This window comes from Heterocephalus glaber, unplaced genomic scaffold (genome assembly GCF_053883595.1).
Source record: "Heterocephalus glaber isolate CG9 unplaced genomic scaffold, H.glaber_assembly_v1.0 deba00001141, whole genome shotgun sequence".
NCBI classification, from domain to species: Eukaryota; Metazoa; Chordata; class Mammalia; order Rodentia; family Bathyergidae; genus Heterocephalus; species Heterocephalus glaber.
Genome location: NW_028258201.1, coordinates 2,623,472 through 2,647,405, shown reverse-complemented (window position 1 = coordinate 2,647,405; position 23,934 = coordinate 2,623,472). Strand labels below are relative to the sequence as shown.

Below are 23,934 nucleotides of genomic sequence, written 5' to 3'. Positions count from 1 at the left end.
AAAACAATAAAAAACAAAAGATCAAAACCATAAGATTGGTTTTGTTTGTACTAAAAAATGAAGGTGACCAGGAATGGTCCTACATGCCTGTAATCCTAGCAGTCTGAGCAGCTGAGGCAGGAGGATTGCAAGTCCAAACCCAGTGTGGACGATCTATTGAGACCCTGTCTCAAAAACCATTTTAAAGAGGGCTGGGAAGCAGCTCAGTGTGAAGGCTTGGGTTCGATCCCTTGTACAAAACAAAGAGCAAACAAAAAATACCACCGGCACGTACACATACAAATAAAGGTGTAAACTGACCGCACAAAAACACACAACCAGGCTATAAATCCCAGTACTCAGGAGGCTGAGGCAGGAGGATTGCCACGAGTTGGAGGCCATCCTGGCCTATGTAGTGAGACACTGTCACAAACAACCCACGTACAAAAAGTATAAACTGATGTTATTTCATGTGTAAGCTTGAAAAAACTACGTAGGTGACTAGCCCTTTACTCTCTCTTCCTCGGAGTTGTTGTGTGGTTAAGTCCAGGGTTTACGGAGCTTGTCTTTGTTGGGGTCGCTGTTTTGCTGGTGGCAGTGACTGTGTGAGTAAGCTGCCTGCCCCAGTGCGCTGTTTAGGCCGATGAGACCAGAGTGTGCAGCGGTTTCTCTGTGTCACACAGCTCTTGCTGTAGCTTCAGTCTGCTGGCTTTTGGGGTGTTTGACCTGTGTGTTCTTCTACACACTGGAATGCTGTCCCAGAGCTTCTTGATAGTGACCCTTGGCCTGGCTGTGCTCAGAGGGTCACAGCCTGTTCTGCAGCACTCATGCAGTATTACAGACTGACAGGGGTCCTAGAAACAGACGGAGTGTTCACTCAGATTTCCCAGAACAATGATGAACCATCAGGTGGGAGGACAGAAGGACTGGAGGCTGTTACCTGACTCTGCCTGGTAAGCGATTGCTGGTGAAGGAGGAGGAGACTGGTTAAGAAGCCTATATACATTTCAGAAGATTGGCAGGCAGATTGTAGAGTGACTGACCCTGAATTCTGGAACAAAGGGAAGTAGTTTTGTGGTGCAGTGGGCACAGATATCTCCTCAAAGGCCCGAGACTTGCTGCTGCAGACTCCCCAGCTGGCTGTTAGGAGCCTACATAGTGTTAACTGGCAGTTAGGTGACCGACTGAAAGTCTTCTGCCTAGTAACTACCAGGTGATGAGCGGAGAATGCTGGTTTTCTGGTGCATGGAACCAGCTTGCTCAGCCTTTAAGAGTCACCAGATGGTACTAACGAGATCAGGAGGAGTTAGATACAAGGGCCAGCATCTGACACTAGTGGCAGTCAGCAGTTAAATGCCGTGTAGGCTTTAAGTCTTCCCCAAGGATAGGTGTCCATCTGAAATTGAAGCCTTTCCTGCAGGTGGAAAATGGTCAGGTTTTCAGGAAGTCCACCCTTGGGCCTGTTGTTAAAAATATTTGATTTGTGGTAGTGGGGAATGAACCTGGTGCTTTGAAAATGCTAAGCAAGTACTGTACTACTGAGCTACATGCACAGACCTTATCAGATTTTTATTTTAGGAATAAAATTTTTTTGAGTTGCCCAGGCTGGCCCTTAACCTGTTATCCTCCTGTCTCAGCTTCTGAAGTGTTGAGATTACAGATGTGCACCACCATGCCTCTCGTTAGCCTTACTTTTATAACTGATTAATGATAAAGTAGTTTTAAAGATTCTACGAGATTAGAAGATATCTGTTTAATCTTTCATTGAATTTGGCAAAAACAAGTTTCTGAGAAAATACATAAAGACCTTTTCAGTGCTTGTATTCAACTTTTTTTTTTTTTTTTTTTTGGTACCGGAGATCGAACTCGGGTCCTTGTGCTTGCACAGCAGGCAGCAGAACCACTGAGCTAAGTCCCCAGACTGTATTCAACTTTTGAGTAGTCTTATTCTTATAATTTTAGTAATTACTAACATTTATGAGAAATGGTTGCTCCAGATGTTTGAAGTGGAGTTTCAGTTTTTAATTTTAATTTTTACTTTTGTTTTGGTACTGGGGATCAAACTTGGGTCCTTGCACTTGTGTAGCAGGTGGTGAAACCAGAGCTAACTCCCCGGCCCAATTTTTACTTTTTTGAAATACCAGCAATGACCTCCTACCCAAACTTTGTTTTCTTTTTTTCAGTACCAGGAGTCAAACTCAGGACCACGCTTACCAGTCAGGAGTAGTGCCACTAAACTAAATCCTGGCCGTTTAATTTTTGAGACAGGGTCTCGCTATGTAGCCCAGGCTGGCCTCAAATGCGTAGAGATCCTCCTGCCTCAGGCTCCTGGGTCCTGGGATTACAGAGGTGTGCCTACACCCTGGCTTGAAGTAGAATTTGTTTTTGGTACTGGGGATCGAACTCAGGACCCTGTGCTTTCGAGGCAGGTGGTGGCACCACTGAGCTAAATGCCTGGCCCTTGAAGTGAAATTTTAAAGATTTCCTTGCTTTGGTGTTAGAGACCATTTTGTGTGTTTTAAAATATGCTTTAAAAGTACAATTGGAGGGGCTGGGGATTTAGCTCAGTGCTTCCGGTGCCTGCCTCGAAAGCGCAAGGTCCCAAGTTCAATCCCTGGTACCAAAAATAAATGAATAAATAAAACAATTGGAGCTGGGCATGGTGGCGCATGCCTGTAATCCTAGCATGTGGGAGGCTGAGACAGGAGGATCATAGTGAATTGAAGGCCAGATAGGCCATTTGTTATAGTTTAGTCAAGTGAATATCTTGAATTAGGTCAGTGGCAGTAGAGAAAAGAAGCAGGCAGATTTCAGAGACAAAGGAAGAGTTCTTTCAACCAGTGCCTCAGCGACCTCCTGGGCTGTGGCTTGCGTGGCTTGGTGTTTGGTGGTGCTGCAGCATGAAAATCAAGCACAGGAAGAAAGAACTTTGGCAGCCACTTTCACCTTCCAAACTAAGCAGGTTGAACTGTGCGCTCTCAGTCCATCCCCAGGGCAGAGGCCTTCCCATGTTTGGGTTCAGAGGACACCATGGAGCTGGCTCAGTTGTGGTCCTGAGAAGGTGGCACAAAGGCCACCCATTGGGGTGAGGCAAGGTATGAGAAATGTCCTGTGGATAATGTTTGGGCTTTGGATAATTCTTGCTGTAGTTTTTGAGAAGTCACTGATTTTCGTTTTGTTTTGTTTGATTTTTGAGACAGGGACTTGCTGTGTAGCTCCAGGCTGGCCTCAAACTCACTATGTATCACAGATTGGCATCAGACTCATGATCCTCTTGCCTTAGTGCCACTGAAAGCTGGGATTACAGGTGTCGCCACCACACCTGGCTGAGGAGTCACTGATTCTTAAGAAAAAACCAACAAAAACCAAAACAGAAACCTCAGGGAAACATAACACTTTCTAAATACTGTTTTTCAGAGCCTTATTCAAGTGTTATTTTTACTTAATCTTTTAGGTAACAGACTTAAAATAATCTGCCCTGAGAAATCTCCGCCTTAACTCCAACCTTTTCCACATACATAGGTTGAGAACTCAAGGCCAGCCTGTACTGTGTAGCAGCCCATGTCTCCAAAGCCCCAAGTGCGTGCATTACTCATAGCAGGAAGTGGCCAGGATTAGGGTCTCTGAGGCCACGGAATCTGCTACCTGGTGCTGGGTCCTGATTAAGTTCCCAGAAGACCCCTGGCTCCAGCACCTGCCCTGTTCATGGCAGCTGTAGTCCTCAGCAGGAATTTTTAAATATCTTCATGATTTTAAGTAGAAGATGAATCACTGTCCAGTGATACATTGGTTTTTCTTTAAGAAGCCTTTCTGCCTCTCTTTGATGTCCTGCAAGGGATATACTGTCCATCGTGTTCTTTCATTTTACCTTCCCAGCACTTAGCACTGTTGGTAATACCTTCTTTACCTGATTCTCCCTCCTTTTCTTGCTCACCAGTACAGCCCTGTGTCTAGACAAGAGTCTGATATATATGCATTCCCATTAAATGTTTTAGAATGAATGGATGTCAGAATTTCAGTATATTTCTTCCTCTGCTCTCATATATCAGATTATTCACATTTTTGAATTTAATTTAAAATAATCACTTAGAAATGTTGGAGGAGGGGTCACAGGATTGAACTCAGGACGTTTGCACTGAGTTACATCCCAGCCCTTTTTAAAAATTTTTTTCAGATTTTGAGATTCAGTCATCTCTTAACTCCTCCTGCATAGACCTCCCAGGATGCTTAGATTACAAGCATGTGCCATGCCCAAGAGACTATCAACAAATAAATTGTTTGGTACCTAAAATTAAAATGCATATTGAAATGTAACTGCATCATGGTTTACAACATTGACCAAAGTTACCTGTCATGTTTGGAATTTTTGCCTTTGAATTTTATAAAACTTGGTTTATCTGGGAGCTGCACAGGGCCCCTCTGCTGCCGCGACCCCAGGTCCTGCGAGGGGCGAGGAAAAGTCGGGGTTGAAGCCCCACTGCGCCTGGGCCGCCGTCCCTGAAGAAATGAGTGGTGGCTTGGCTCCAAGTAAGAGCACAGTGTATGTGTCCAACTTGCCCTTCTCCCTGACAAATAACGACTTATACCGGATATTTTCCAAATATGGCAAAGTTGTAAAGGTTACTATAATGAAAGACAAAGATACGAGGAAGAGTAAAGGGGTTGCATTTATATTATTTTTGGATAAAGACTCTGCACAAAACTGCACCAGAGCCATAAACAACAAACAGTTGTTTGGTAGAGTGATAAAGGCAAGGATTGCTATTGACAATGGGAGAGCAGCTGAATTAATCGGCGAAACTACTTTGATAAATCAGTGTTATGAATGTGGGGAAAGTGGACACTTAAGTTATGCCTGTCCAAAAAACATACTCGGAGAACGTGAGCCTCCAAAGAAAGAAAAAAGAAGAAAATTGCCGAACCGGAAGAAATTGAGGACGTAGCAGAAAGTGAAGACCTCGCTCTTGACAGTCTCAGCCAAGCCATCGCCTCCCAGCAAGCCAAGATTGAAGAACAGAACCAATGGAAACCCAGTGCAGCAGGCCCCTCAACATCAGAGGATTCGTGGCGCCCAAGGATAAAGAAGAGCACATACTTCAGTGATGAAGAAGAATTTAGTGATTAGAGTTGTGTAATGTAGATGTGAGGAAAATAAAGAACAAGTGCAGTACAAATTATTTGCCTTTAGGAACATTTAATATCAAATATTTTTTACCATAAAATAGTGCATAGAAAATAAAAAATAATTTTTAAAAGTAAAACTTGGTTTATCTTATATTTTAAAAATAATTTTGTTTAGTTTCGAAGTGATGGAAAGTTGAAGATCCTTTTTGCAGGTATCCTTTTGTAAATGACATTGAAGTTTTGAGTGACTTAATTCCCATAAATAAAAATTCAAGGTGAAGATATTCTTTATTATTTTTTTCTTTTGCTATTAGCATCTGAGTGTGTGAACATATTCATATAGTCATTTTGACCAGCTGAACTCATCTTGCAGATCCAACAGGAATCATTTTGAGAGAAACTCACAGTTGTATTTGTGTTTCTTCCTCGAATATATCTTTATTAGTGTCCATCTGTATGGTTTATTCAGGGTCATTACAGGTTCCATGAACAGTGTGGAATGAAAACACCCAAAGCCCCTCTGCTGCCAAGGGAGTTGTGAGCAGCTCCTCACTCCTGTGTGGCCATGCTGTGTCTATTTAGGGAAGGAAATCTCTAGAGTAGAGACACAGATTGAGCTTATAGCTCAAGTCACGCATTGGTGCTTGTCTGGGAGGGAGTGGCTGCTGTTTGGGAGCTGGGGAAGCAAACCCACAGCCTCGCTGCGCCTGAGTGCACTGCTGCAACTGGGAGTCTGGAGGCACAGCTGGGAATTGCCATCCCCCGTCCATGCTGTGTTTTCTGTTTTCTTTTCCCATTCCATGTCTTGGTGACAGGATTTGATGAAAGCCACCAAACAAGACTTTCTCTCCAAGCCTTGGGCCCAGGCAGTTCTAAACTGCTCTGCCTCTTTGCCCTGTGAGTTTTCCTGTCCCCTTTCCATTGCCAGATTTGCCGTCCCTCTGCAAGTTAGAGTCCCTTCTTAGTTCATGAGGAGCCCTGGCCCTCCCGGACACTTGGCAGGGAAAAGGGAGGAGGGAAAAAGTGCGTGAAGCAGCCCTGAAACTAAACATCCAGAAACATACCCCAAAGGGTATCCCTCATACATCATGCCGTTCTTCCTGGCAGGTCCTTCATCCCGAGGCATGCTAGTCACCACCACTGCCACTGCCACCTTTTTTTTTTTGAGATGGGATCTTGATATATAGTCCAGGCTGGCCTCAAACTTGGAGTGATTCTCCTGCCTCAGCCTCCTGAGTGCTGGGACTACAGGTGTGTGCCACCATGCCTAGTTTAGTTTGGGGTTTTTTTTTTTTTTGGTACCAGGGATTGAACTCAGGTCCTTGTGCTTGCGCAGCAGGCGGTGAAACCACTGAGCTAAATCCCTGGCCCTCCATGCCTAGTTTAAATCTTCCTACTTTTGATACTAAAATGTTCTTTCCTTTGTGAACTGAGTAGGTCATTCTGGACAGTACTCATGTTTAATCTTTTATTTACTTGGCAAAATATGGTAGCAACTATTAATACCTTACTTATTTAAAAAATTAAATTTTGGTAAAATATACATAGCACAAAATTTGCCATTTTAACTATTTTTGAGTGTGCAGTTCTGTAGCATTAAAGGCTTTCACATTGTTCTGTAGCAATCACCTCCTTCTATCTCCAGAACCTTTTCAGCTTCCCAAACTGAAATTTTATGCTCTTAAAACAGTCCCTGTTCTTCAATTTCCCCGGCCTTCCTGCTTTGTGTCTATGAATTTGACTGCCCCAGATACCTAATACATGTAAGGCTGGAGTGTACAGGTGTAGCCCAGTGGTACAGCACTTGCCTGGCTCCAGCCCCAGCACCACAGAATAAATGGGCAGATAGATAACTCCTCTAAGGGAAATAATACTATTTTATTTTTTGAGACAGGTCTCGCTGTGTAATTTCGGCCGTCCTCGAACTCACTATGTAGCTTAGGTTGGCCTCAAGCTTGCCACAATCCTCCTGCTTCAGCCTCATGAGTGCTGGGCTCACAGGTGTATGCTGCCCCACCCAACTGGAATAACACAGTTTTTAGGGTCTCATGACTGGCTTGTTTCATGTAGTATAATGTCTTCAGGGTTCTTGCACATTGCAGCATGTGTCATAATTTCCTTTCTTAAGTTATTACACCAGTATTTTATCTCAAAAGGTTTACTTATCTGAAATTTTAAAATCTGGAAATAACGGACAGATTGGTCCTCTTGGGAAATATTTGTTGTACTTCATAATCACTGCTGGCTGCACTCAGTGGTACAGAAAGTGTTTGTGACTTGTAGGGGAGGGGCACATTCTCTTAGCAAGGAAAGGCTGGGCAGAAGGACTGGCATTTAGGGGAAGCATTAAAAGACAGGAAGGATTCATATATTGGGTTCCCATTATTTAGACTTAGAAACTGTTATCAGCACTTGGGTGTTTAAATTTTATTTGCTATTTAAAATTATTTTTGTTGTTCTGGGGCCTGAGCCTAGGGCCTCACACGCAATAGGCAAACAATTACTCTTACAATCTACTTACTGAAAAGAAAAGTGCAGAAGGGGAACACCAGGTTGGACTACTGCTGAAATACGGAAAATGGTGGTTTTTACACTGCTGGAGAACAAAGGTGCTTAGCTTCTAGGTAATGAAAAAAAGTGAATTCATTTAAATTCAGTTACATTTACAATAATTGAAAATAAGGACACCTTACCAACTATTGTTTCTTTTACCAATCATGTTTTCTGAATTCCTGTCATTTGAAACAATGTTTTTCAGTTCTCTATGTCCAACAGAAGTACATTTAAAAGGTACTTGTGATATATTGACTTGGTAGCAGTGGAAACTGCCCAGCCCAGTGGAGTGTGACCTCGAGTCTGAGTTACTGTGGTTGGTCAGCGGGCAGCGTGTCGGGGAGGGGAGGGCAGGGGAGGGCAGGGGAGGGCAGGCCGGGAGCCTGGGCCTGTGCTCCCTCCTCCTTCCTGCCCCCAGCCAGCGCCTGCACCCCGTCACCAGTCACCAGTCAGAGTGGGCGGGGCTGGTTGTGGTACTTGGGCAGTGACAGTGGGGTGGGAGGGACTTTTCTGACATTGCTACACACTGATGGCTAGGTTAATTTTGCACAGAACATGCATGGTATGAATGTACAATTACTAAAAATATGTGCTGATCACAATTCTCACCTCCCAGTGTTAATGCACCTATTTTGAGCCTGCTCTTCCCACTGCCAAGACTCCCTGACCTCCTGAAACTGCTGAGTCTGCCTCTTGCCCTCATGAGGAGCCTGTGTCCCTCACTCCCTCACAGGCCAGGTGCAGTTCAGTGATTGTTCACTGCTGTGGGTGGATGAGGCCTTAGGGCTGCCCCTTTCCTCCTCTCCTTTGGTTAATCAGCACTCTCCGGATCTCTTCTGTGGGCTGCCTTCCTCTAGGGGAAGTTAATAAATGGGAGTAGGTGTAGAAATAATCGTGGTCGGCTCCCTTTCAGATGGACAGTGACCCTTGTCTTTCTGGAGGCAAGCTGTGGGCCTGCAGACTGGGGCACCTGGCTCTGCTGGCCCAGAGCCACTGAACTCGCCAAGTGTGGCTGCTAGCTCAGGGCGCGGCCTCTCGTCCCGACCACCTGCCAGGAGCTGTTGGCTCCTGGTCCCCAGAAAGGCACAGGGCAGACTAGTGCCTGCAGCTGTGTCTCACTCAGTGGTTACTGTGTGCTCTGGGCATGTTTTACTCATCTAACTCTTGGGAATCCCTGTGCCGCAGAGTGCGGCTACAGGCACGCTCCGCTCTTCACCCCTGGGAAACTCGGCTGTGAGCTGGGGCTGGCCGCTCATGGTGGGCAGTGACAGCAACTTAGATCTGGACTTCAGACCTGAGTTATCCTCTTTAAACCAGCTTCTTTCCTTCTTTCTTTTGACAGGAGGGGTACTTAAGATTGCACCCAGGGCCTCGAGAATGCTAGGCAAAGTGTTCTACCGCTACCGTGCTACACCCCCACCCCTTTTATTTTACTTTGAGACAGGGTGTCACCAAGTTTTCTGGGCTGGCCTTCAGTTTGCCTCAGCCTCCCAGAGTGCTGGCATCAAAGGTGTGTGCCACCCAGTCAGTTCCAAACCACAGTTTTTTTCAGCTGTGACATAAAAGTATGTCTGCTAAAACTATTACATGACCAGAACTTGGAACGTTCTAAGTTGCTATAGAAATTTTATATATATATATATGTGTATATATATATATATATATATGTATATATAAATAAAATGAAATATTAGTTATAGGGCTGGGGATTTAGCTCAGTAGTGCCACACCTGCCTGGCAAGTACAAGGTCCTGAGTTCGATTCCCGGTACCAAAAAAAAAAGAATAAAACTGATACAGGGCCAGGGATTTAGCTCAGCAACAGGCACCTTGCCTGCCTTGCAAGAGCAAGGTCCTGCGTTTGATCCTTGGTACCAGAAAAAAAGAATAAAACTGACGTAAACATCTGTGTGGATTTTTCTTTTTTTCCTTTTGTGGTAAAGGGGCTTGAACCCAGGGCTTTCACATTGACTTATATCCCCAACCTTTTAAAATTTTTGTTTTGTTTTTTGAGACAGTGTCTCATTAGGTAGCCCAGGCTTTGAACTGTGGTGATCCTTCTGCCTCAGCCTCCTGAGTGCTGAGACTACAGGCATGCACCACCACGCCCAGCCTTTAAATTTTTTTTAACTTTTGAGATAGGGTCTCTTTAAGTTGCCCAGGCTGGGGTTGAATGTTGATTACCCCTGGTTCTTCTTCCAAGAATGTTGGGATCACAGGTGTGTGCCACAGAGCCCAGCTAGTCTTTGGCCTTTTAAAATCAGCTTGTTGCCAGGCGTGGTGGTGCACACCTTTGATCCCCAGTACTTGGGAGCCCAGGGCAGGAGGATCACCAAGAGTTTGAGGCCAGCCTGGACTACATAGTGAGTTCAAGGATACCCTAAACTACATAGCAAAACCCTGTCTCAAAAAAAAAAAAAATCAGCTTATTCTGAATTTTAAGCTTTCTTTGTATATTTTGGATAAGTCCTTCATCAGATGTCTTTTACAGTTATTTTCTCAGTTTCTGTGGCTTATTTTTTCTCTTGATATCCCATATATTTTTACTTATTGCTTGTTTTTTGATACTGGGGATCGAACTCGGGTCTTTGCACTTGCACAGCAGGTGGCGAAACCACTGAGCTAAATCCCAAGCCCTATTTTTACTTATTTTCTGGGAGAAAAAGTCTAGTTATTTGGTATATGCTTGCATGCATACGTGCGTGTGCGCATGGTGTGTGAGAGAGAAGGAACATCTTTATATAAAATAAGCCAGTGGTGCCATGCCACACCTGCCTCACAAGCGAAAGGTCCTGAGTTCGATCCCTGGTACAAAAATAAATAAGATGGGTAAGTCCTTTTGAATAGGTCTGTCCCTAGGCAGCAGGAAATGGATGGACAGTGGTCCAGGAGCAGGGAAAGGGATGGCGGTAACTGCTTATTGGGGCTGAAGCTTTATTTTGGGTGATAAAGAGTATTTTGGCACCAGATAGAGGTAGTAGTTTCACAACATTGTGACCGTACTGAATGTCATGAATTGTTCACTCTAAAATGGTTAATTTTATGTGTATTTTACCTCAATTTAAAAAATTAGTTTTTGGCTGGGCATTTAGCTCAGTGGTTCCACTGCCTGCCTCTGAAGCGCAAGGTCCTGAGTTTGATCCCCGGTACCAAAAATAAATTTTAAAAAAATATTTTATATATATATATGTATGTATGTATATGTGAACAGAGTTCCCATTGGTACTGAATCTCCCAAGGGATGTTTCTTTTATATAGAGGCCACCTCACTTAGCTCAGATGGAAGGAAACTCTTTTTTATTTTGGTACCGGGGTTCGAACTCAGAACCTTGTGCTTGCTAGGCAGGTGCCAGAACCACTGAGCTAAATCCCCAGCCCCTATATATATATATATATATATATATATATATATATATATATATATGAATGAAGCAGGTCAGCAAGGATTTAAAAAGATCAGTGAAGAAATGTTCAGGAACGGGCAGTTGTCCACCAGCTCTCTTAGGGTTAGATGTGAGAGAGGAAAGCAGGATGGGAACAGAGGCTTTTTCAGACAGGCCAGGGAAGTCTTTCCCTGGTGTTGTGGTGCAGGGCGCTTACAAGGTCCCTGTGTGTAGGGAGTGTGAGTGGTGTGGTGGCAGTGTCTGGTGTGGTTAGCAGAAGCCTGAGACTTGTCCCTCATCAGGTCACTTTGCAGTGTCTAGTGGCTTCTCCAGCAGTGATTGTAGTTTTGAGTGAGCAGCCCATTGACTCCATGCAGAAGGCAATGGCACCAGGAGGACACATTGACTGTTCTCCCTGCCACCCAGTCCCTTCCCGGGAGGACCCGTGTTCTCAGGGTCTTGTGACTCCTGCACCAGGGTCTGGTCAGGTGTGAGTTGTGTGTCACTTTACTGTAGGGCAGAGTAGGTGAATGCCTTGAGCTCCAACGGAGTCCCCTTCACAGACGTGTGGAGCAGTGTGTGCTCAGCCAGGATGCTCAGTCCTAATGTCCCTGGCTTTTCTGTGACACTTGGCGATAATGCCCATTTATTCATCATTGCTGCAAAGTCCTAGCCACTACAGTAAGTCAGGAATTAGAAGTAACGGATATTTAATCTTGTGAAAGATAAGAGAGAGGAAGAAGTAAAGCTATACTGGCATATGACACAGCCGCCTACATAGATAATCCTAAGGGATCTGCCAAAAGGTACTTGAACCAAGTGTGGCACAGGATATGTGGTCAGTGTATAAATCACATATATTTCTGTGTACTATAAAATGAATAGTAGGAAACTGGAATTTTAAAAATACCACTTAAGCACTTGAGAGGCTGAGACAGGAAGATTGCTGCAAGTTCGAGGCCAGCCTGGGCTACATGGTGAGTTTCAGGTTAGCCTGCACTACATAGCAAGACCGTGTCTCAAAAAAAAAAACAAAAAAAAATTAAAACAGCCTCAAAAGATAATACAGCACTTTGTATACATTGTATTGCTGTCACGCTCTGTTCTACAAATACAAGATCACTGTGTGTCAATGAAAAATAAAGAAATTTTTAAAAACTAATTTAGAACAGAGGGATCGGTGAATTATGGCCTTTTATTTTTATTTTTTTGATACGGGGGATTGAACTCGGGACTTTGCGCTTGCCAGGCAGGCGCGGCACCACTGAGCTGCATCCCTGGCTCAGCCCAGCCTGGCCCATTTTTATGATACAGTTTAGTTGGAGCACAGCCATGCCCTTGTTTCGTAAGTTGTATTGTCTGTAGCTTCAGTGACAGAGTTGATCGGTAGCGACAGCGTAAGGCCCAGAGGTGGACGCATCTACTGTGTGGCCCTTGTGGGAAGGTTTGCTGACCCCTCACATAGGTGACTGACCTTCAGCAGGGCAGGATACCTTCTACAAGAAGCACATGATACTAACCTGGGAAAGGGTGTCTTCGTCAAAATTAATGACATGCTCATTAAAAGATGACACTGAGTGCCGGGGATTTAGCTCAGTGGTTCCGCTGCCTGCCTCACAAGCGCAAGGACCCGAGTTCGATCCCCAGTACCAAAGAAAAGAAAAGAAAGTGTGTCCAAGTGTTTGCCCAGAACCCCAGTGGTGTTCCTTGCCCCTGAGACAAGTGAGACCCTTTGCAACCTGCCTCCCTCCTTCCGCTCTCCTTTTCCTGTGCTCCTGAGAGACCTTTGCCTGGACTGCCTGTTCCGCTGAGATCAAGATCAAGGGCCGGGCCGGGGATTTAGCTCAGTGGTTTTGCCGCCTGCCTTGCAAGCGCAAGGACCCGAGTTCAATCCCCGGTACCAAAAAAATATATATATATATCAAGGACTCTGCTCCACACAGCACCTCTTCTGAGACTGGCTCTGACCCACCCTGTCCGAAGCAGTGTTGTCTCCATTCCTGCTTCCTCACTTGACCTTGTTTCTATCATCAGCCTGGACTACCCAGCCTTATTTTCTCCACTCATTGCTGCCCCCCCCCCCGCCCCCAGTTCCTGGTTGCACCGAGCAGGACCCTCATGTCGCTCGCTGTGGTACCCTCACACTTAGAACAGTGACTGGCGTGAGCAGGTGTCGGGGAATGTTAGTCAGGTGAATTATGGGTTCTACCAGTGTATCCCCTTGTGGAAGATGACTCGGGTAAGGCTGTTTATCATAACTTCCTTTAATAGCAGAAGACTAGAAATGCCCAAAGGCTTGTGAACTAATGATGTATAATAAACCCCCTCGGGTTACTGAAGGGGTTCATTTACATGAAGGTGCAGAACAGGTGAAACTGACCTGTGGTGGTACTGATCACAACACAGATTACCTCTGGGCTGGGACAGTGGGGGGAAAGATGAACAAGGGTCTTTCTGCAGAGGCCGTGTCTTTGTAGGGTTTGGGAGGGAGCACTATGACTTGTTCCCTGACAGTCCATGCCTTACACTTCAGTACAACAAAATGTGGTTCCTAGAAACAAAAAATGAATAGAAATAAATAAATTGTGCTGGGCGTGGTGTTGTACGCCTATAATCCCAGCACTTGAGAGGCTGAGGCAGGAAGATTGCTGCAAGTTTGAAGCCAGCCTGGGCTACATAGTTCAAGGCCAGCCTGAACTACATAGTGAGATCCTGTTTCAAAAAACAAGACAAAAAACAGGAAATAAGTGAGTTGACTGCATAACAGTTGCTGGTGGCATAAGCATATGGAACTTGTATTTTTTGTGTGGTTGTTTGTTTGTTTTTTTTTTTTTGTGCTGGTGATTGAACTCAGGACCTTGTGCTTGAGAGGCAGGCGGCAGGACCACTGAGCTAAATCCCTGGCCCCTTTCGTGTGGTTTAAAGTGGTATTTTGATTGAATGTCTCTGTGGTATCTAGCCTTAAGCTAAGAAGGACTACAGAGAAACCTTACCTGTACTTAATAGTTTTCTGGCCAGTAATACTATTAACTTGAAACTATTCAGTTATATTGTAGGATAAATCAAATAATTGTTAATATAATTCTCAGTATATGGTTCTGCCACCTACCTCACAAGCGGAAGGACCCGAGTTCGATCCCCGGTGCCAAAAAAAAAAGAATAATTCTCAGTATAAAGAAATATACACATAAAACCCACCAAGTAAAAGCCCAGTAACTATCTGAAATGGAAGTATTAGTGTAACCCGTAGTTTGTTCATTTTTCTCTTACTTTTCTAATAACACGTTTCCTGTCATCAAAAAGTCTTAGGAGGACAGCACAGTGGCAGCCAGTACCTGACTCCGAATGTCATTTCCTGCTGAAAAGACCTAGGGCTCCTTAGGAAAAAAGGCTGATTCTGTTCTCGGGCAGGAATTGCTTATGATGAACCTGAGCTACCCTACAGTGACAAAAAGATGGGAAAGACTAAAGATGCATTTCAAAAAGAGGCAAGATGAGAGCTGGTAGAACCCGGGGGGAAGGTGTGTATGGTGATATGCTTCAACTTACCTGTACATTGGAAATTTTTCATAGTGAAGTACTGGAGGAAAAAAGACCAGTGCCAAAGGTGGGGACAGAGCTGGGTGCGGTGGCACACACCTGTGTGATCCCAGCTGCTCAGGAGGCTGACACAAGAGGTTTATAAGTTCAAGGCCAAACTGGGCACGTCAGCAAGACCCTGGCTTAAAACTTTAAAAGGGCTGAGGATGTAGCTCAGGGGCAGAGCGCTGGCCTAGCATTCTTGGTCAGTCCTCAGTCTGCCGGAAACAAAGGAGCATGAAAGATTAGTGACTGCATTGGATGAAACACCTGAAATATAAAAATTTATTAGTTAATAATGATACAACACATTTAGAGGATGCTTGGGCACTACCTCATTACTTTAAAAACTAGTAATTAGGGGGCTGGGGATTTAGCTCAGTGGCTCTGGTGCCTGCCTTGCAAGTGAAAGGTCCCGAGTTCGATCCCCGGTACCAAAAAAAAACAAACAAACTAGTAATTAGGGAGGAAATATCAAGTATTTATAGCCTTTCCAGTAGCAGGGTGGTCAAACAGTTGAAAGTTCTTTTTACAGAGTTCCAGTGACAGCAGGAAATACTCTTTGCTTTCCCTGTTGGAATCAGACTAAGATGGCTAAGATGACTAAGATGCTTGAGCCATAGAAGCTGCTGCTGAGCTCTGAAGGGACAGGTCGCTGCCAGCTCCTGAAACCCAGCTCTTCACTCCATCTCACCTGGTGCTGTCAGGGCTTCTGTACCACAGCGGGATGCTGTGTGGAAACAGCCAGGTTGGTCCCAGCCCCATCATTTCTGATCTCCCCAGTTGGGGCACGCACGCATGAGCTGAGTGGGGTACCAAGGAGGGCGTTGGCAAATGCTGTGCCGTGCGACTCCTGCAAAGTGAGTTGCCTGCCTTCTTCAGTAATAAATGACTCGGAACGGTGGGGAGGGAAAACTGCTTCAGAGTAAATCTGGAGCCATAACAACCACACACAGAGCATGGACCTGGGTGGGACCTTCAAATAAAGCCTGTTTCAAAATAACCAGTATTACAAATAAGCAATTATAAAATGTAACCATTGGGGAAATTTGAATATGGCTTAATTTTTAGAGAGTAATAAAGAACTTTGCTAGGATAATAAAAACGTGAGGTTTTTTTTTTTGGTGCAGGAATTGAACTCAGGACCTTGCTCTTTCGAGGCAGGCGGCGAAACCACTGAGCTAAATCTCTGGCACCAAAATGTGTTACATTTTTTGAAAAAGTAAAAAGGGCTGGGGATTTAGCTCAGTGATTTTGCCACCTGCTGCGCAAGCACAAGGACCCAAGTTTGGTCTTCGGTACCAAAAAAAAAAAGAAAAGTTATTTAGTGCCACATAACTGAAGTGGTTACTGGTAAAAATGTTGATTTCTGAAATTTTATTTATTTTTTTTTTGGAATTTGTTTTAAAATACTCTGAGCATTTGGGTAAATAACCAAGTATAGGTAAATAAAAAAAGACTGGGAAAACATTGATAATTACTGAAGCTGATTGGAGAAAGTACCCTGATAGCAAACATATACAGCCTCCTGGGGAAATTCTTGTGCATATGTTTTATTTCATGGGATAAATTTCCAGTGATGAATGTTATCATTATGTATATCTAAAATGAACCAATAGAGCCAGGCGTGGTGGTGCACACCTGTAATCCCAGCACTCAGGAGGCAGAGGCAGGAGGATTGCTGCAAGTTTAAGGCCAGCCTGGGCTACATAGTGAGTTCATTGCCAGCCTAAACTGCAAAAGCAAGACCCTGTCTCAAAAAACAAAACAGAACAAAAAATAAGGTGAACCAATAAATGTTTTGCTTAAAAAAATGAAAATATTATTGAAGCTGGATGGTGACTCCTTGGAAATTCATCATATATTCTTTCTTTTTTTCATTATTATATTCTTCCTACTACCATGTATGTTTGAAATGTTTCTGTAGTAAATTTTTTAAATTACCACATAGTCATTTAAAAAAGAAATAAGCCAAGCATGGTGGGTATTCCTATAATCCCATCACTCAGGAGGCTGAGTCAGGAGGATTGCTGCAAAGTCAATACCAGCCTGTGCTACATAGCGAGACCCTGTCTCAAACACACACACACACACAAAAACAAGCCAGGTGTAGTTGTGCATGCCTATAATTCCAGCATTCTGGGAGGCTGAGGCAGAAGGATCACAAATGAGTCCAGCCTGAGCAACTTAGTGACTTATCAAGATCCTGTCTCAAAATTTGAAAAAATAAAAGAGGGCTGGTGATGTAGCTCTGTGTCGAGGCCCTGGGCTCAGTCTCCAGTGTGTGTGTATGTAGTATGTATGTATGAAGATAAAAACAGGCATGGTTGTGTGGGCCTAGAGTCCCAGCTACTGGGGAGGCTGAAGCTGGAGGATCATTTGAGTCCAGGAGTTTGAGACCAGCCTGGACAACATAGCAAGACCCCGTATGAATAAATATATGATTGAATGAATGAATGAATGAAAGTTCTTCATTATTATTGCTTGTAGAAACTCCTGTGATTAAGTGGAAAAGTCAAGCAGATCATTGTGGAGAATGGGTTTCTTTGTGGTTAATAAATAAAATAAGTATGTATTTCTTTATATTTGTATGCTGTACCAGTGGTGACAAACCTTTAGAGGTTCACCGTCACTGCTGTGTTGTTCCAGGAAATCCTCATAAGAAGTGTTCGGGGGACCAAGGTAGGGAGAAGGCTTGCTTTTCACTGTGTCCCTCTCTGCCTTTGAACATGTACAGTGGGTAATGTTGGAAACAATTTTACGGAGAGTGGAATTAGGAACCACAATTTTAAACATGTACATCTGTGTAAGTTTAGAATGATAGAATGTTAATGCTGAAAGGACTTTAGAAATTCTTGGTCTGTTCATTTTATTTCATTTATTTCTTAGTGTTTTATTCAGTTTTTTGAGACAGGGTCTTGCTATGTAGTTCAGGCTGGCCTGGATCTGGCAGCGATCCTCTTGCTTCAGCCTCCTGGGTGCTGGGATGACAGGTGTGTGCCACCACACCCGACTGTCAAGTTCATTTTAAAACTGAAAGAACTAAAGTCCAGTGAGATGAGACTTTCCCCTTTCATTTGTGTGACAGGCATGAGAGGCCAACTGGGAAGCCAGGTCTCGTGGTTGTCCTGTCCAGAGTGGACAGCACGCACTCCTAGTCCAAAGACTGATGTCTTAGCCAAGGCTGCGATGTGGTTACTGCCATGATGCCCTGGGAGTGCGTTGGCCCCTCATGTGCCCCTGGAGTGTGGAAGGGCTCTGGGTGTAAGGCTGGGCCAAATCAGCCTCTAAGGGCAGGGATTTAACCGTGCGCACCTATCGCTCTCAGCCACTGTGTGGGAAATTACGCGTTCGTGGGTGCCAGGGATGTGGTTGCCTGTTTGTTTTAATAACCTCAGGGAACTGGAGCATTCTGAATATCTCATTCACTCCATTTGGCTTTTAGAAATTTCCTCGGAAACAGTGCCTGGCTCATTGCAGGAGTCTTAAATGCTCGTTCTGAAATACCCAAGCTACACACGGATTCTAACGTGACGTGCCGCTGCCTCCTTGGTGCCACCCATCATGCACACAGAGGCTGCCCCTGTCTGGTATCACGCCCCATCCTGTGGGCACAGCGCCTAAGAATGAGACCTTCGTACCCCGTCAGTGTGGCTGCCTTTTCTCTCTGCCTTCCCCTTCCCTCTCCTCCTCACTCCACGTTTGTGTCTGACAGTCTTGCAGAGTTCCTAACTTGCAGTCCTCCTGCCTCAGCCTCCCAGAGTGCTGGCATCACAGACATGCACCTCTGTGCCCGACATTTATTGATTTACTTTCAACAAATGATTTCACCTCATATTCAGCTTACTCATCTTTTAAACATTTCACAGGGTCATTGTGCACAAGAAGTGTGGCAGCTGTTCTTTATAACATTCTGTAAAAAACTAAATAAAACATTCTATGTAAAATAGTGAACTTCTGTTTATTTGGAACGCAAGCTGGTGCAGATATTCACTTTTATATAGATTTTGTTTCTAAAAAGGGACGCACAGGCCGAGTGCGGTGTGCACACATAGTGTGGGTGTGTCACTGTTCTCTGGGAAGCAGTGATATGTCTATACCGTGTGGCTGGTTAATCAGCGGTTCCCAAGGTGTAGGTTATCGGCACAGATAATCTGATTTCTCTGGGGAAAACATTTCCGGAACTTGCACCCAGGCCTCGTGGACCATCTCCCGCTGTATCCTGGCGATGGAAGGTGGAATCGGAGACAGCCTGGTGCTCCGAGGGGGCGGGGGGCGGGGGGGGGCGGCCAGCTCCTCCCCTGAAGCTCCGCACGCGCACACTCTCCCTGCATGACGCTCAGGAGGCTGGAGGGGCTGAAGCTGTCGCTGCCACCTCCAGCTCTTCTCGCTCAGCGCTCACCCTCGCTGGTGTGGTTTGCACTAGAAATCCTCGCAGGAGACTCCCTGCCCCTCAGCTGGAGGCAGCTGCGGGGCTCCTCCCTGCTGCTCTGCAGCCCCACACAGCCCCTGGGAGGCGGCGCTCCCACCCGGAAGCTGTCCCCTGCTGTGTCTGGACACTGCTTCTCTCCCTGCTCCTGCTCCCGCTGGCCCGGCCTCGCCCTTCTCCAGCCCTGGTCGGAGTGGCCTTTCCAAAGCCAGATGGGCTTAGGTAATGCCTTGGTTTAACAGCTTCATCTCTTCCCTTTCCCTTTTTCAGGCTTTAATCATGACTCTGTACATTCCTTTTTTAAAGAGTTGTTTGTCCCATCAGTCACAGGTCCATTCTTTCATTTGCTTAGCAAACATTTGGTGGCCACTTACCGTATGATTCATTCTCTACCCGTGTGATTAGGGGTGAGACCCTTAGACATTTCCCTGACCTCTTCCGCTGTTAATCAGGGTATGCAGGGTTCAAGATGCTGAAATCTCATTGTTTTAATACAAGAGTTTTATTCTTTTTCTTTCTTTTCTCACTTTCCCTCACTTCCCAGGTACTGGGGACTGAACCCAGGGACTTCACACTGAACTATATCCCCACCCCTTTTTAAATTTACTTTTTTTTTTTTTTTTTTTTTTTTGGTACCGGGGATCGAACTCGGGTTAAATTTACTTTTTATTTTGAGACAGGTCTCAGTCATTGAGTTGCCCATCGAGGGCTAAAATTGCAGTTCTCCTGCCTCAGCCTCCCAAAGTTCTGTGATTGGGCCGGAGATTTAGCTCAGTGGTTCCTCTGTCTGCCTCGAAGGCGTGAGGACCTGAGTTCAATCCCTGGTACCAAAAAAAGAAAACAAACCCCAAAGTTCTGTGATTACAGACCACTACACCACACTCATTCCTTGTTCTAGTTCCTGTCATGTGTTTTCAGAGGCCTTATGCTATGCAGAAATTCTCCTCCAGTTGGAGGCCCTGGCTTGTAGCTTCCCTGACTTGGTACTGTGGCAGAGGATGAGAGGGAAGGAGTGACACCTGTCCCTTCTTACATTTCCTCAGCCAGGCTACTGCCCCCTCTTCCCCCCAGCAAGGGGCGGCTTCGGGGGGGTGCGGGGTGTCTGGTGAGGTTACTGAGAGCAGTCAGTCACCTGCCTTCAAACTTCTCAAGGGCTGATGCTTCTGCATTCAGGCGCAGGGGCAGCACGCTAGGCATAGTACGACGTTTGTTGTTGAATAAATATCCTCCTTGAGTGGGATTCCCCTAAGTCGCTTAATAAAAGGAGCTGACATCCCTCACTGTATTCTTCCCTGCCCCATCCTGATTAGGGTCTCTCCCAGTGCCTCCACCAAAACTCTTTCTCCCGTAATTACTCTTTTTCTTTCTCCACTGGATATTCAGTTCCTTTAGGGCAGGGACTATGGCTTTCTTTTATGTTTTTAAAAAAACATTTGAATTAAGCAGTATTTTTAAAAGTCTTTGATCCCCGGTAACAAAAAAAAAGTCTTAATACAAATTCCCCCATTACATCCGTCCTTCCCACGCATTTCTTTATGGTGTCACCATACACGTGTAACCCTGATCAGCACAGTGATTCCCCCTGTGTCCATGTGGAAAACAAGCTGTCCCTGCCCTCCTTGTTGCTGTTGGCTTGTTGTGCAGAGCCCGGTACCATGAGTGTAGGAGTCGGCCTGTGGGCGCCTGGCCGCCCCTCTCTGACTCCCTGTCTGGAGCCCGGATGCCTGGCCGCCTCACTGTCACAGCACTGCCATCTGCTTCTGCTTCCTGCTTCCTCGTGGTGCTTAGTGAACATTTGTTGAATAAATGACAACTGGGGGGATGTGTATTTCCCCTTGTGTGTCATTTTTAGGATCCTTTAGGAGCTTTGCCAGTTGATTTCCTTTTTATATCTCAGAAATCAAGTTTCAGAACAAGAATTTCTGGTCTGGGGATTTAGCTCAGTGGCACCTCGTCTGCCTCGCGAACACGAGATCCTGAGTTTGATGCCCAGTACCAAAAAAAAGAAAAGAAATTTGTATAATATGAAGTTAACCTTTTTTTCCTCGGGACCTCACACTTGCCAGGCATCCCCATCCCAAATTTACTAGTTTAGAATGAGCAGTTTATTGGCTTTTAGGGTGCATTGCTTTTTTTGGGGGGGGGGAGAATACATAGTATTCTTTTTTTTTCAGTTTTTGTTTTTTGCAGGTGCGTGTTTGCAGTGCATGGTGTTCACATTCCTTGTGTGGAGGTGGTGCATGCCCGTGACGTGTCTCAGTGCTTCTTTTCATCCCTTTTCCTTTCCTCCTTTGCCCCTCCCTCCATCTCCTGATCCCCTCCTATTTAAAAATGATCTGTCTCCCTCCTTCCTATTAACTGTCTTCCATTGTGCCCTCTATAGTTCGGGTTTCTCGTATAAAAGAAACGCGGTGTTTAAGCTTGTGTGTGATTGACTTCACTGCACATTGCAGTCTCAGGGCACATCCATTTTCCTAAGATGCCTCAGTGTGGCCTTCTTTATGGCAGAGTAGTGCTCCATTGTGTGTAAATGCCACATTTTCTTTATCCATTTCTCTGTTGATGGGAACATGTAGGCTGCTTCCAAGATTTAGTTATTATGAATTGTGCTGCCACTGCTTCTTACTTGATTTCAAAACACTTTCCTCACCTCAAAAAAACCCCATGTACTTGTTATGCTACCCATTTTCCACCTCCTGCTGTCCCAGCAACCATCGATCCACTTCCTGTTCATGTGAATTTACCTCTTCTGCATCCTTCATGTAAACTGGATCAGGTATTTTGTTGTGTCTGGATTCTTTCGTGTAGTGTAGTGTTTTCAGGGTCCATTCATGTTGTACATGTGTCATTCACTCTTTTTTATGGCCAAACACTATTTTTCTGTGTGTGCGTGCCAGGTTTGTTTGGGTGTTTTTGTCACACTGGGGATTAAAACCTGGGCCTTCACACTGACCTGCATCCCCAGCTGTTTTGTTTTGTTTTGTCTTTGAGACAGGGCCTCGCCATGTACTTCAGGCTGGCCTCAACCTCACTGCGATCCTCATGCCTCCGCCTCTTAGGTGCTAGGTACCACCATGCCCAGTTTTTGTTTTTTTTTTTAAGATAAGGTCTCAGTCACCAAATTGCCCCGGCTGGATTTGAACTTATGATCCTCCTGCCTCAGCTTTCCAGCTTTCTGGGATTACAGGCATGCACCACCACACCCAATCTGTGTGCCCATTTTATTCCTTCCTTCATCCATCCACTGGTGGAAATTTGGATTATTTCTACCTTTTGGCTGTTATAAGTAGTGGTGCTGTATATATATGTGTCCAAGTATTTGAGTGCTTATTTTCAGTTTTTTCGTGTATGTACCTAGGAGTTTAATTACTAAATCAGTGGTGATTTATATTTTTAATTTTTTTTTGAAGTACTGGAAAGTGAACTCAGGGCCTTCACCCTGAGCTACATCCCCAGCCCCTTTTTTAATTTTTAATTTTTTTATTTTGAGACAGGGTCTTGCTGAGTTGCCCAGGATGGGCTTGAACTCATGATCCTCCTGCCTCAGTCTCACCTAGTGCTGGGATTCCAGGCTTGCGCCACAACACCTGGCAGTTTATGTTAAGTTTCTTAGTCACCACCAGACTTTTCCATAGCAGCTGAATCATTTTCCTTTCCTGCTAGCAGTGTCAGTGCCTCTGGTTTCTGCACACCCTTGCCGGCACAAGCAGCGTCTCCTCATGGCTGTCCTTCGTGTTTTCCGAGTGACTGATGGTGCCAGCCCTCTTCACATGCTCTTCAGCCATGTGTGTGTCTGTGGAGAAAAGGTCGTTTTGTTGAACTGTAAGAGTTCTTTACGTATTTTAGATGCCAGACCTTTATTAGGTATGTGATTTGCACATACTTCCTCCCAATTCTGTAGGTCAGCTTTTCACATTCTTCCTAATCTCCTTTGATGCATAAAAATTTTAAATTTTGATGACGTCCAGTTTATCTTATTTTGTTGACAGCACCATGCTTTTGGTGTCATATATAAGAGTTTTGGGATATCTCTCCAAGTCCACAATTGTGAAGAGTCACATCTGTTTTTGTTTTTAGTTTTACCCCTTACATTTAATTTGGGCCTTTGCCCGCTCATCAAACATATGTACTTACCAGCCTAAAACTGGACTTTGTGGTATTTTACATTGTTCTGCATTATATTCGTCAAAGCAGAGCTCCCACATTTCAGAACAGCACTTGTAAGTCTCAGGTGTATTTTCAGGCTGTGAGCAGCATATTGGTGACTGCTGTGGAGTCACAGGTTTTGTAGATGAGCCTGAGGAGAATCTGTCATGACCAGGAGGAAAGGGATACTGGGAGCATTTCCAAGGGCCCGCACTTGCGGAGATGAAAAGGGGAGGGGGAGATGACTGGAAGGCCACTGACCAGAGGCAGTGGGTGGTCTGGAAGGCCGGAGAGAGTGCCCCTTCCTGTTGGCAGCAGTGGTGACAGCAGTAGAAACTAAGTGCTCAGGAAAAATTATGGTCGGAGTAGCGATGCGGCTGCAAAGACATCACCAGAACATGGCGCTTCAGGAAACAGTTAAGAGTTTTCTTAGTTTTGTAAACATTGTGATGTCAGCTGGACTCTGGATCCAAGTGTGGCGTTCAGCTGACTTTGTTTAGCTTCCATCTGTCCCAGAGAGGGGTAAGGAAAGCAGCTAGAGAAATCTGAATTATTTCATCATTGACCAAAATACTGGCTCAGTTTGAAGTAATAATACTATTCTTTCTTGTTTTTCTTTTACTAAAACTATATTCAGTATCAATTTTTCTGGGTTTTTTTCTTTGTTTTTTTCTTTTTTCTTTTGGTACTGGGGATTGAACTCAGGACCTTGCGCTTGTGAGGCAAGTGGCGACACCACTGA

At 44.9% G+C, this 23,934-nt stretch overlaps 1 protein-coding gene across 2 annotated transcripts in view; it reads left to right on the top strand.

Moving 5' to 3' along the window:
* Nudt3 (nudix hydrolase 3) overlaps positions 1-23,934 on the top strand; it is a 128,749-nt gene that overhangs the window by 32,920 nt on the left and 71,895 nt on the right. The gene's annotated exons all lie outside the window — the stretch shown is intronic.